The sequence below is a fragment of the Crassostrea angulata genome, unplaced genomic scaffold (genome assembly GCF_025612915.1).
Source record: "Crassostrea angulata isolate pt1a10 unplaced genomic scaffold, ASM2561291v2 HiC_scaffold_47, whole genome shotgun sequence".
Lineage (NCBI taxonomy): Eukaryota > Metazoa > Mollusca > Bivalvia > Ostreida > Ostreidae > Magallana > Magallana angulata.
The window spans coordinates 101,433-116,225 of record NW_026441602.1 but is presented as its reverse complement, the minus strand read 5'-3'; the positions used below and the strand labels follow the sequence as shown (position 1 = coordinate 116,225).

The 14,793-nt window shown below is 30.9% G+C and overlaps 1 protein-coding gene across 1 annotated transcript in view; it reads right to left on the bottom strand.

The window, feature by feature from the left end:
* The window catches only part of LOC128168779 (leucine-rich repeats and immunoglobulin-like domains protein 1), a 101,238-nt gene that overhangs the window by 20,373 nt on the left and 66,072 nt on the right, over nucleotides 1-14,793 (bottom strand). The window contains exon 2 of the mRNA XM_052834939.1: nucleotides 14,623-14,694. The gene's annotated coding sequence lies outside the window, so the exon portion shown is untranslated. The remainder of the gene's footprint in view (nucleotides 1-14,622; nucleotides 14,695-14,793) is intronic.

Below are 14,793 nucleotides of genomic sequence, written 5' to 3'. Positions count from 1 at the left end.
CTGCTAGGGCTGGAATATAGAATACTTCACCGAATTCTAGAAACAGATATGTATCTATTCAATTGTAATATAACTAACAACAACAAATGTTATTTATGCACAACTGAGTCTGAGTCAATTAAACATTTGTTGTTTTTTTTAATAAGAGTAAACAACTGTAGATGCAGTTGGAATACTTTGTATCAGTCTATTGCCACTTCAATGTACAATTTTCATTGTGTGAAATCATGTTTGGTTATACAAAAGAAAAAAAATGATATTATTATTTATTGATTTTGTTAACAAAAACATATTTTACAAATCAAGAAAAAGACTTTTTATCAATGAACTCAAAATTTCAATATATTCATATTATTTGATAGAGAAAACAATATATGCTTCTCAATGACGTTAGATAAATTCATTATAAGATGGAGTATGCTTGATAACTGTATTACATCACTTGAAAAATGTATTGGTCTTTACTTAGTTACTTTTTTTTTGTTCAATTTTTCTCCTTAATTTACCATCCGAACACAATTGAAATATGTTCAAAATGATAACTACTCGTATATACTTTTCTAGACTTTGTACATTTTGAATGTGTGTGTAAGTGCATGAGTGTGTATATGTTTGTCTTTGTCTCTTCATGTTTTGTACAATAATTAATAAAATGTGAAAAAAAGTGAACGAAGAATTGGGACGTCTTTCATTTTTTCCATACAGATCATGAATCTCTTACTTCAATCGTTTGCTTACAAAGTAGAACCATTTTTTTTCAAATTTTATTGTCATTTTCAAAATTATCACAAATAATCAAAGAAACAAAGTAAATTTTTATTGGCACTCACACACTTTTTCATACACTTGCACACATAACTATCAGAAACATTTTAACTGTTTACATGAAAATTACAGTTCAAAAATATTTTCCAGTTTGGCCATTGTTTGTCAAATTTTACAATTTCACATTCTTATTCTATATGTAGCTTTACAATAGATATGCATGCTGAGTTTATTCCATAAGGGCAGTATTTCTAAACATTTCATAAATACATGTGGAATTGATTCTACATCTTCTTTGCTAAAAGAGCAATAATCATCAGTGCTTACATTATTTTTTAAGATGGTATTTTGTAGGCAACATTCTGAAAAGAATTCTGTACTGAAGCCACTGTACTGAGGAATCAGCACTTGTTTAAAAACATACTTTAAAGAACTCTTTAACTGAAATAATTAATTTTCAGTTGCATGGATAATTAAGTGTTCCATTTCTGAATGGCATTTTGTATAATGTCTTTAATATTAATATGATTGTTTTTGAACATTTTTCAAACAATAAAACATAACCAAAGTAAAATGGAATGTATGGATAGTGATCTTTTAAACATCATATCTTTTTATAGAATGAGATCTAAGGAAACTAGATATTGCATTAATGACACTATTGTAGAGCACTGTACATATATTAGACAGTTTATAATTTTGTACAAAATTACTCTGTTTCAAAAACTGACCATCTTCATCTTGAAAATCACCTATAGTTTTAATACCATGTTTATACCAGTTATAGACAATGATAGGTTTATTACCAACACATATATTTGTATTGTTTCATACTGGAAAAGCACATACATTTGTTGTAGATACTGAATTGTCAATTGTTCTTAAAACTTTTAACCATGAGTGTAGAACATCTTTCCAAAAATTGTTGCAATGAATTATTATGTTTTGTACATATTTGTCACCAAAGTCTAACAAATGTTTTACCACTTGTTACCATGACTATCTAAAAAAATATCTATCAATAGTTTGTTATCTTTTGTTAACCTCTTGATCCAAGAACATTTTAATGACACTAAAAAATCGTTAATATCCAACATTTTAATACCACCTTTTAAGTAGTCTTGAGTAATCTTTGAGTTGTCTTTTGACTTTATCTATTTTTGAATTCCATATAAATTCATAACAAAGATTGTTTAGGGAAAAAATGATATCTTTATCTGGACTTGGTAAGGAAAAAAAAGATGATTGAGTTTTGTAATGTTTTAACTGCAGTAACTCGACCAAAAGGAGTAAGAACTCTCCTTTTCCACTGTTGTATAAAAGCTTTGATTTTAGGTATTTGAACACTATAATTTAGACTAACAATTTTTCCTAACTCAACAGAGAATTCTATTCCAAGTAGATTGAAATGTGTACATCCCCACTCCAGTTTCCATCTTGTATGATGGTATACTTGTTTAGAGAACTTTTTTGAACCTATGAACAATTTTTGTTTTCGAACTGTTTATCTGCATTCCTGAAAAAGTTGAGAAAAGAGCTATGGTATCAAGAGCAGCAAAAAAGGGATTCTGAAGAACCATCAAGCACCAAGGTTGTGTCATCAGCATATTGGGATATTTTATGTTCTTTTCCATTGGCTACAATACCTAAAATTTCTGCACAGAGAATAAACAGATATGGGGCAATCGATTCGCCTTGTCTTCAACCTCAATATATAGGGAATTGTTTAGATAGTACACGACACTGTAAAACAGAAGCTGTAATCTTGGTGTTTAGGATTTTTATCCAAGTGATTATGTTTTCACCAAAACCAAAAAATATTTTAAAACTTTGTAAATATTCCAGGAGATAGAATCAAAAGCATTCTCAAAATCGATGAGCACCAGTAAACCAGGTATATTTTTGGACTCCATGTAGGATAATAACTCATAGAAAAACCTAGTATTTTCACCAATATATCGACCCTTAATGAAGCCAGATTGGGTTTCTGATATTAACAAATCTAAGAAGGATTCTATTCTATAACTAAGGCACCCTGTAATAAGTTTATAGAGAACATTCAAAAGAGTAATTGGGCGCCAGTTTTTTTTTTAAATTGTCTAGGTTTGTCACCTTTCGGAAGACATGTAATGATTCCAAGTCTTTGCGATATAGGGAACTCCCTATTAGCAAATACATGATTAACAGATAAAACAATATGATTGTAGAACCATCTTGGTCTATCCAATGCGAAAGCAGTTAACATCAATCACAGGGTTAATATTTAACCTAATACGTTTTTGACCATTGATAGAGTATATATAAAAAAATTATTTTAAGTAATATCAATACTACCAGCACATTTATTCTAAAACGTTCATGATCGATTAAACTAAACAATTTTAACTTTCCTATTTTATGAACCTTTTTCTTTTCATTTTACAGAATCGTTTTCTATTACTGCGGTTTCATCAATTTTCGTTGAATACCGATTTACGTGGATTTCGTTGTTAAGTTGATCCTCGAAATTAAATGTTCATTGAAGTGCAATTGCTATTATCATTTTGTATTGATAGGGGCATTGGCCACGAATGTACGTATCTTTGAAACTATGATTTTCACTTTATCCACGAAAATTGATACCCTTGAACATTAATGAAACCACAGTATAGAACGATATGATACTTGTTACTCGGCAACACCAATCCAACAATTAAAACATAATTCACAAAGTAGCGAACATTCCTATTGCAGCATGTGCTAAAAAAGGTAATGACTTTCAATATTGGACATAATTAGTCTGCCCTTATTTGCGACTATCTATTCTGCTAAATAGCTATTATAACCAGATACTTGACTGATATTATACTCCATTAAGATTGCTTGTAATTCAACCCTTTGAAATTGTAATGTAAGAATATATAGGTATTTTGATTTTGCCGGTTACAAATCCATTAGAGTATTAATAAAATATCTTTAAACTAAATTAGATTGTGCTTTCTTAAGCTAACTACATCATAATATCTTCCAAGTTTTACGTATGATGTCAAAGGTACACCTGTACTCCCAGCAACCACTTCAGTCAATGATGAATTATATTAGATACACTGCTAATTTGTCTTAATAGCTATGTAATGAAATATTGTCTTATTTTTCTCAATACAACACATCTTGTTTGAAGGTTTTGTTGGAGGTTTGAAAAAATGAAAACAACATGATGTTTTGCTATTTCCCTATACTTTTTAGCATAAAAAAAGTAGACATCTTATCGATATTAATGGTTTGATAGATATAGATAGTGTGTAATTATTTTAAATAGGGAGAAATAATGAAAATTCATGGAAACATCTTACATTTTTTCTGTAATTTCTTTTTTAGATCTAGGTCACTCAGAGTTAGTATATCTGTATACTCTATCTATCAGAGGTCATTGGACATTCCTCACTCCTAATAGTGCTCTTTTTTGTAGAGCTTTAAGAAGTTGAACTTTGTTTATATAAATCGCTTTTTTCCTGACTGCCGTGAGAAGCATATAAGAATCACTCCGTTGCACCAACAAAGAAACTCCATTAAAGAATCACCTGTCTTAACATAATAGCTGCGATATTTTATGTTCAGAGCTTACAAAGTAGCTTTATCATTTTATTTAACATGCGGGACTCCCATGTCAGTCAGGAATATTCTGTTTGGTTCCTATATATAATAATGTGATTTCCCCAACGTCTGACTAAATGACACGCATAATGTGCGGCGGAACCCGCACTGACTGCATGAAGTACTGACAGGTCAGTATTTATCTGAAATTGCGTAACATTTTTTTGTTGTCATTGTTTGATCCAACCTCGTTTAAGACGTTAAAGACTTTTTTTTACCTGGCGCTCTGTGTGTCGGCATAGATTAGTTGAATAACATATCTTAACATCAATTCTCTGTAAATATAAAAAATAAGTGGACACGCACTATCATGGAATTGGATTTTATCTCTCTGACTTGGAAGAGTGTTCCATATAAAGACTCTATGTGGGTACATTTTTGACAATATATACTCAGTTTCAAAAACAACATCTTGAAACCTTTTGCTTATGGCCAACATGAAATAAAGAGTACCATCATGTAAATAACTGGTTGGCTCCCTAAATTGAAGGTTTGATCATGACGTTGGTTTGATTTTATAAGCAGGGAATCAATGTACATGTACACATAAATTGATTTAAGTGAAATGTGCAGATAACAATACCATCGGTTTGTGTTTTATAGATTTAGCTTATAAAAAAGTGAAAAAGGCACACTAAATAGTATCAATTTAATTTGAAGCAGGTAATTGAAAGCTCGGATAAACATTTTTTTTAACAAAATGAGACCTTGGTTGAAAAAATAAAACCAAAACTGGATTGGATATATTCACTGCCTTTCATATACAATAAATTGAAGTTATCGCTTTTCCACAAAAAATCAATTGAAAGTTACCTTTCTTTGACTTTTCTGTATTGAAGTACAGAAAGACGTCACAACAACACGACCAAAGCAGATGTTCATCATGTTGGTAAAACATTGATCACATGGGGTGGAGAAAGCATGTGATTTAAGCTTTATTGTATTAAGAGTAAGTATCTAATGAATTGGTGAATATGATATAAACAATGCATCGCGTCGGTTAACAATGGTTTTCACGGGGTGTCAATTTCAACTCTTACCCTCCCAAACAGGCACTATTTATCTAATAGCATATACACAAGTAAGCAACTTGCCCGAAGTACAGGTTAATATTTTTAACTAATATTGAGCCCTGTTAAGCCATATCTTATTCAGTTGCAGCTGTTAATTAGTGCAAACAACTATAGACTAAGATTCCAACTGAAAATAGCATTAATCAATATCACTTGAGATTTTAATTCGAAAAAAATATTCAGTCCCATTCAAACGTCCTTGTTTTGGTATTATATGCAAAAACATACATGTATATGATTTTATTTAATGATCAATAATGTAATAGTTTACTTTTTCAACATTGCAGAGGTTGAGGTAAATAATCAGAACAGTCCAGTGAATATCCAGACCAGCGAGACAGTCAGTTATGAAATTAAAATCATATATGTTGTTATCTTTTGAAGTAGTCAACCTATTTCATTGATGGAAATATCTAAAACAGAACTCCATGGTATCAGTATTTTTTAAGACCCATTTGATAGCTAGGGTTTCCTTACTTGGAGTTATCTGCCCTTTGCAAAAAATATAGAGAAACAATTATTAAAGCTAAATTAAATTATCCTGATATATTTAATTTAACATATTTTGAAATATTAAATCAGTTTCTCATTTACTTAAGCAGAAAAAGAATTTTTAAAGGAGTTCTATGATCAAATTATTGTTAAAGATATTTCATAAATTTTCTTAGGGCAATGGCAAAGGGTCAAATTACCAAATTTTGGAAGTGAAATAAACCAAAATAAAAAGGTACACGCTCTGGTTTAAATAAATAATATTTTATATAAGTATGATGTTTTAAAATTGCAATCGATTTATTTTTTCTTTGTCTGCAATTTTTGAGAGACTTTTAAAGATACAGGGTGAAAATTGAAATATCAAAATTTAGAAATGGTGGCCATCTTTAAGCCACCAGCTTTAAAATAAACAAGGACATTGAGGTTTTCTTTCTTGCATTATGAACATCTATATTTGTACTATGTATATTATGTGTGGAATATCTTGAAAACTTAAACTTGTGCTGTGACTTTTTAATTAGCTTTTTTCCACTTTAAAAATTGTATTTGTGCCCTAAATGAATGAAATTGGTTACCATGACAACCAAGGTAATAGACATTTTTTGATGGTGGGTAATATCATACATTATAAGTATCAATCACCTGAGCAAGTTTCATGAAAATCTGAGATTGTGTATATCATAACTCTACAGTAATATTTTGGTCTTTACAGAGAATTGATGTTAATTCCTATGTATACTTTAAAAAGTTCCGTTAAATATATTTATTCTTAAGAATCATTAAAAACAATTTAAAAATGTGGAAATATATGAAACCCCCTTTTTAGCTGCCGGTAAACACCCGAACTCACTCATTGATGTTCACCGAAGAAAAGGTACTTTAGAATATTATTAACTTTTTCATCCTTTGAAATCTTTCTCATAAAAAAAATTACTTGTTTCATTTTATGACGAATCTTATTAAAAAATATGCATCAGACTTTTTTATAAAAATAAACATTTCAATAGGTACACAAACTTTGTACATTCCCTACAGAACTTGACATATTACTCAAATTCACTTAAAAACTTAGTAATGATGTACAACCACTGCTTAAGGTAGTACGAAACAATTCAATTGAAATATTTTCTCAAATACAAAAGTAATGACCTACTAGTATGTAAAAATTAATTTTAATCCATTATCTTGAGAAAAACTATAAATCATACCGATCAATTTCTCAATCCTGAAAAAATTTGAGATACAACATATTTTGATAATTTTGAGGCATACATCTGGAAGGTGTTATTATGACTTCTGTGCAATTTAGCCTTATATCATTTAAAAATGCATAACTTCTTGTGTTCATTTCAAAGTAAAGACCTGAAATTTGGACACAACCACAAATAGTGTTTAGGATGTATGTCCTTTCTAATAATTTTAATGATAATTTTAAGGTCATATTATCAGGTCAAAGTTCAAATATGATGACGTCATTTAGGATTTTTATCAATTTTCACTTCCGTCAAAAGTACTTAAACCTTAATTAATCTAGAACCAATGGTAAAATTTTCTTTATTTTGATATATTTTTATTTAAATTTGAATGAAAATTTTTCTTTTTAGAGACCATTAAATGCTGCAAATCATTGTCTTAAAGGAGAATAATTAAATTCACAAGTGCTAGTTTTGCATTATATTGCATCAGAAATTAACTTACGTTACCATTTACAATTTATTTCAGTGTCTTTAAGTAACAATGTCTCCAGTATAAATAGCAGCACAAATATTTGTAATATTTTAAAAAAGATAACTTAGTGGCATAGAAAATTATAACCATGACTATTTCATTTTACACTCCATCGAAAGGAGATTCAAATGGCCTGTTTGTGGCAATGTGTGCAAGAATTGTGAGGTCGGATTTTTTTTCAAATTTAACATATTTAAAAATTTCATTCCAACAAACAAAATATAAACATTTCAGAAAAATTGAATTATCGGAAAATTTAAGCTTATCTGTTTTGTAGTACCTTCAGTTCAAATTTAAACAACAAATCACATTACGACTGTCATCAATAGTGTATTATAAATACAACAGGGTACATCAGATGATCATTTGTTCCTGGCTTTTGATTTTTGATTTTAGTTTCCTGCAGTCAACATATTAACATAAACGACAGAATCTCCAAGAAATCAACGACACTCACGGCGAATTTACCCCCTCACAAGGCTCAATGCATTACCCCTTACATTTCTGGAGCATTACTCTGGATATTTTCCAGGAGTTAGGCTGTGTCCATATGATTTACCTCCACTGCTAAATTTAAAATTTACTGTTATTCCTTAAAACATTGACTGACATCGTCTGATCGTCGGTTCAATCACTCCACTGTAAACCTATTGTACATCTACTGTACAGAGCTACTGTATCTCACTGTATTCCACAGTACTCCACTGGACAGCATTATATGTACGGAGTACTGACCAGTAGTGCTTCCCACTCGATTTATTGTAAATTTCTCGACGACTACAAATGACACAAACTCAATATAGTACATGTAAAAGTGATACAGTCTCTCTCTCTCTCTCTCTCTCTCTCTCTCTCTCTCTCTCTCTTTCTCTCTCTCTCAGGGAGAGATCAGTGGTATTAGGGAGCCCTCTTCTCCACCCCCTTTTCGGTTTGCATCAAACATTTTTTTTTCTATTAAAATTTACCTATTATCATAAATATCCCTCCAGTCATTCATTTTTGGGGAAATAAACCCCCCCCCCCCCCACAAATTAACAGTAAAATTGAAGTTTTTGTTGTACTACGCGCAACCCCCTCCTCCCCCTCCCCCATACATTAGGATTTTTTATTACTGGCAGGCGGATGGCAGACTTCTTTTTTTAAAGATTTTTTTTTCAAAGGAGTCTGCTCTATCATTCCGCATTAAAAAACGACGCTTTATGCCTGTCAATAAGGAAAAAAGGGCTTAGTTTATTACAACCTTACTTGCTATTCGAATCCTTTTTATTTCTTGATCAAACTAATTATACTGTTCAATATGTTGCTGATAAATTTTCATGTTTAATTTCATAATACATATAAAAAATGCAGTAGGTGTTATTACCGGTAAGTCAAATTTGAACCCGACACTAAATATAGTATCAAAAGAAGTCAACCTGTGATCAAGGCATTTGCATGCTGTCTACAAAATTTACCGTTTTATCAAACGCATAGTAATCCCTGGATATGTATACACAAAGAACCAGCATGGTTTCATTTTGTTGATTCTGTGTCAATAAGCTGGTGTTTTTAGTGGCTGAAGCACAATAAAGGAGAAAACGGAAATAAACAGCCCGGTCGTATTAATCGAGACTTGCCATAATCTATAAGAAATAATTCTGTAACCTGGTGGGTTAGGGAGGTGTATTTTCTTATGATTAAAAGGCGATCACGGACAGCTTACAAATACAAAACTGCAAAGTTTATGCATTTTTTTTTTAAATCAGATTCAAAATATAGAATTCAGGATTTTAATCTTCTCGGGAATTTATCTTTAGGTAACTCCATACTCGTAAAACTCTCTGATAAAAGTTGAAAAACAGAACTGATTTCAATTTCATAGACTTAAACATCAATTATAAGAAAAAATATATATGACATCACACTTTTTGAGATGGCAGATAAGCATGAACTAAAGCATAATTAAGCATCAGAAAATCGTACGGTTTTTTTTGTTAAAGGTTAAATATTTGTAGTCAAAAACTTGTTTATCTTTTTTAATATTATTGTCAACTGTGTCAGAAAAGTAAAACTACAAACACATTGTAAAATTATTTGTTGGGATAAGAAAAATTGTGGCATTTAGATATACAATGAGAGAAAAGTCAGAAAAAGAGTTATTTCCCCTTAGCATAAATAAAATGTATAAAAAATTTGAAATTTAGGAATAAATCAAGGTGCGAAAATACTTTGAACTTAACAGTAATTCTAGTTACATCCATGTGATTCTATTCACATAAAATATATAAAACTATCTTGCACAAATTTTAAAGAATTCAAAGTATGACATCACAGAACCTTGGATCTACTTAAAAGAATTGCTCATTATTTTGTGATTGAAAGATGCAAAGTAAAGATTAATAAAACATAAATCGATGATTAATAACCTGTTGAATTTTATTCCATGTAAATTTTGTATACAACTGAATATGGAGGAAAATATCATACTAAAAATATTTAAAAAGTTTTAATATTTCAAATGTATGGTACAGTGGGTTACAGTAATTTCAGTGCCAAGTACAGTAGCTTACAGTGGGTACAATAAGGTACAGTGCTGTTTAATAGAAATGTGCAGTAGGGTACTGTTGGGTACTGTTTGAGTCAGTAAATGTACAGTGAGGTATTATCAAAGTACAATAGATGTCAGACAATGTCAGTTTGATTTCGGGAAAATCTGTGGATTTTGAATTCAGTAGTGATCTTCCTCCCCTGCCACGTAGTACAAAGAAGGATTACTCTACCGCACTGATAAAACAGGAGAGGTGTCTCTCATATTATCACATTTTAAACAAATATAATATAAATGCAATTTTTTGTCCATATCGTGCAATGTACATCTGCATTGTCTTTACGCTTTTGTATTTATACAAGGATATGTTTCCATGCAAGTTGGATACTTTAAAAGCATACTGTACATTCTCCCAAGAGGACACTCATTTTTATGCGCATAATCAATGGGATCTGCTAGATCCGTGTAAATAAAATGAATACCAGCTTGTCAGTAATTGGCTCAGTTTTTTTTATTTTTTTTTTTTACATTTTATTTGATATAAATGGATCCGATCTCCTATAATTGCTCTATGTGCTTTTAAAATAATTCTGAACAGCTTTTGCTCCCATAGTGTTCCTGCATTTACTTGGTGCAGGAAATCATGAATTTATATTTGGGAATGGTAATTTCAGTCGTCCTGGTCACTTCACCTCCAAGGGGTCACAGTAAACAGTAATCACCCTCCGTGTTAAGATGAATATCAGGTGCATTATTCAAGGTTGATTTTTTTTGTCAGGCATGTTATGTATTAGGTATTGTCAGTTGACTTTAAGTGGCCTATATGTCCTAAATATTGATTGGCGCCATCTCCCAGTTCCAGGTCTAAATATTAATGGTTGTTTAGAAGGTAGGCCCAGTCCCGGTAATGAACTCGATAACCTTTAAGCTTCTTTGGTACTAAGTCACCACTATCACAACCACTACTATACCACCTACCCAGGCTTTCTGTGGCTGAGTGACCGACTTAAAAATACTTCTTTCCATATAAGTTTGTAACTCGATACCGTTACCTGAGTGGATTTCCATACATGTCTCGAGATACACATACTTTAATCAATTGAATCCAATTGTGAAGTCACTGACCAATCACATTCTTTAAACCCTGTGGAGTCTACGCAAATACATAAACCCAATTGACTTAAACATTATAGCATCGTTAATCGACTTTGCATTTCAATGTGCATCAAATTTAACGAGAATTAACGTAAAGTGTAACTGAAAAAGTCCATCAAAATCTAACTACATAATATTTCGCCTCTCTTGATGCTTGGGGAAAATAAAGAAAAGATCAGCTCGTTCTGGAATTCGTTTTGAGAGCGCCTAATATGTTTATGACACATGTCCTTCTTCTCTTATTAGCTGATACCATTTTGGTAGATTCTTAGAATAATGTTTGAAATTTGGAAAAAAGGCCAATATTGAAATCAACCAGAGGCCTCGGTTTAGAAGCAATACCCTTTCGGTTCTAATGACATTATCCGGCGTATTATTCACTTTGACATAGATACACTGTAGATATTAAGAGCAACATTTGCCCTTGGGACCTTGTAATTCTATTGAACTACCTATCTCTGTACTCTCCAGGTCAGGTGCTCATTTTCTACTGTACGTTCCTATTCCTAAGCTTACATATTTGGCTTGATTTAGCCTTTCTGACAAAATAACCTCGGCACTTCTAAAGTCAAGCAATCTTTTTGTAAAAAAAAAAATTAAGTATTGGATTTATAAGCGATTTTTAAGAATGCGAGGCTTCAGATACAGTAAGGCGGATTTAGAACAGAAGCCGTAATATTTACATAAAAAAGCCGATGTTATATATAAAAGGAAAAGTTGTTTGAACATTTTGAAGGTGTAAAAAAATCTATGGAATAGACACTTATTCCAATATAATGACATTTGTGAACAATATATATATATTTGTATATATCAAATTTAATAGTTATGATTGCTAGGAATAAAATTAACGTCCTGGGATAGAAGGTATGTCCGTAAAAGGGTCTACTCAGGAGTCATCACGCAGTTGATAGTGAACGAAGGGTAAGGACATTTCCTGGAGCCAGATTATCATGGCAATTTATTGCAGAAGTAATATACAGTGTTATCGATGCACTGTTACATTTATTTTCACAAACATTAAGTATTCAAAGTACACTGTTATTTTAAATATGGCTATAAAACAAAAACATAATATTGGTAGATTGAAAGTCAGTTGTAGATATGTTTCTGTAAGTTACACGTTATATCAATTTAGCATTGTGCTTGTAACTAAGAAATCTTATTTAAACTTTCAAATTATTTAACTACATATATGATCAATTCTTGTATATTTATATATAATGCAAATTTAGATTAAATAAGAACTGGTAATTTTATGAAAATAATTAAACAAACAGTTTAACCATGATGTTACAACATCGACAGCTACGATAAAAACAATAACATCAAAAACAACTATAACAATAACACAGACAAAGACAACAACAACTACAATAACAACGATGATATCAGTAACACCAAAAAGGATATCGATAATAATAACAACTTTACAGCCGCGACAACAACGACGATATTTGATGCCTGACAAATATTTTATACGTTTCTTGAAGCGTTGGCAATATTGACACATGCGTGCTTACATTGTAATGATGCATCCATAATTCTAAACACAACACAGTGTGTTACTCACAATATTGTGTCTTTGGTTAGTGGTGAAAATGAACAAATTCAAAACAGAACATTCCAGATAAAAATGATGTTTTAACAGAAAATACTTTATTTTTTTAGTAGGTACATGTATAAAGATATATATCGGCATTCTGCGTTAATAATGTTTAAAATGATTTAAAGTGAAACTTATCTTGAATTGATCGGTAAATGCACCAAAATTATAGCGACATTGCATTTTCACTCCTTCCTTATCGCATATATTGTAAATATTGGCAGGCATGTTAACAAACAAAAGCAAGAATTTGAATTATTAAAAAATGACTACTGTCATTTTACATGTATGCATATTTTTTTTTACAATTTTATGCTATGCTATGGTATGCAAGTTTACTGATATGCTATGAGATTTAAAGACAATGCTATGAGATTTGTATGGTATACTATGAGTAATTGAAATGTAGAGTTTAATTATATGGTATGCTATGCTATGGTATGGTATGCTATGAGATTTGAACGAAACGCTTCCGTATACAGAAGAGTTCCAAACTTATATTGTTTTTATTCTAGTTCCCCGCAGTCAACACATTAAGATAAACGACCGACTTTTCCACAGATCTACGACACTTATGGCGAATTTACTCCCTCACAAGGCTCAATAAGTCATCCCTTACACTACCGGTGCATTACTCTAGATATTTTCAGGGAGTTAGTCTATTTCCATATGATTTACCTTTTTATCTTCCGCCACGAAGTGTTAAAAGGAATTAATCCACCGTACTGATTAAGAAGGAAAAGTACCTCTCTTATTATCAAGGTTTAAACAAATGTTTATATAGATGCAATTTTTGTCCATATCGTGCAATGTATCTCTAATTATTTTCATTCTTTAGTATTTTTAGAAGGAGATGTTTCTGTGCAAAGCGAATATATCCGACTTGATACTTTAGCGGTTTTTTTTTCTACCGAGAGCACACTAGTTCATATGTTTATTTGCTTTCAAAATAATCCTGAGTAGCTTTTGTTCTGAAAGTGTTAATGCATAGACTGGATGGAGAAGATCATGAATCAAAGTTTATGAATGGTATTTTTATTCATCGCTGGTATTTACATTAGGCGTCACAGTGACCTTTAATCATACTTCGTAAAAAGGTAAATATCAGGTGCATTATACACGGTTCATGATCTTTTGCAAGGTATCTTAAATAGACTTGTTTTGTTTATGAATAAATAATACAATCTTTTTATCTTGCTGGATATTTTTTTCTTTAGATATTGATAGCGAGTAATTTGTAGCAGCACAAATTAATTGTCTCACTAACAGTGTAAAACTGTACAAACAGTGGTCAATTCTATTATAATTTTCTTTTGAACAAAAAGACCCTAAAACATAAAATAAAATCTTGATGCAGCGTTTCAGTTTAAGTTAACAACCAAAACTCTTCTATTAATCCGCAGTCTTAACAATGGCTGTTTTTATTTTTCCGAAAATATTGAGAAGTAGATATAATTGTCAATTTTAATAAAGGAGCGATATATTTTCTGATTATTTGATTACTGCCTAGTACCTTTAATGAATTTGGCTTTGTAAATAATATTTTGTTTTCATAGTCATGTACAATTTCAAAATTGATCAAATTTAAATGTCATATGCATCTTCTAGAATGATATAATTAACGGAAAACAGTTACTTACAGTTCTCTCAGCTCTGATAGCCCCGCAAAAGCATCGTTGTCGATCCTTGTTATCTGATTATTCAATAGGGACCTAAATCAACACACAATGTTTTAATGTTAAATATATTTTATTGTAAAAACTAAAATTAGAATAAATAGTTGATATCAACAGATAAATCTTAACCTTGAT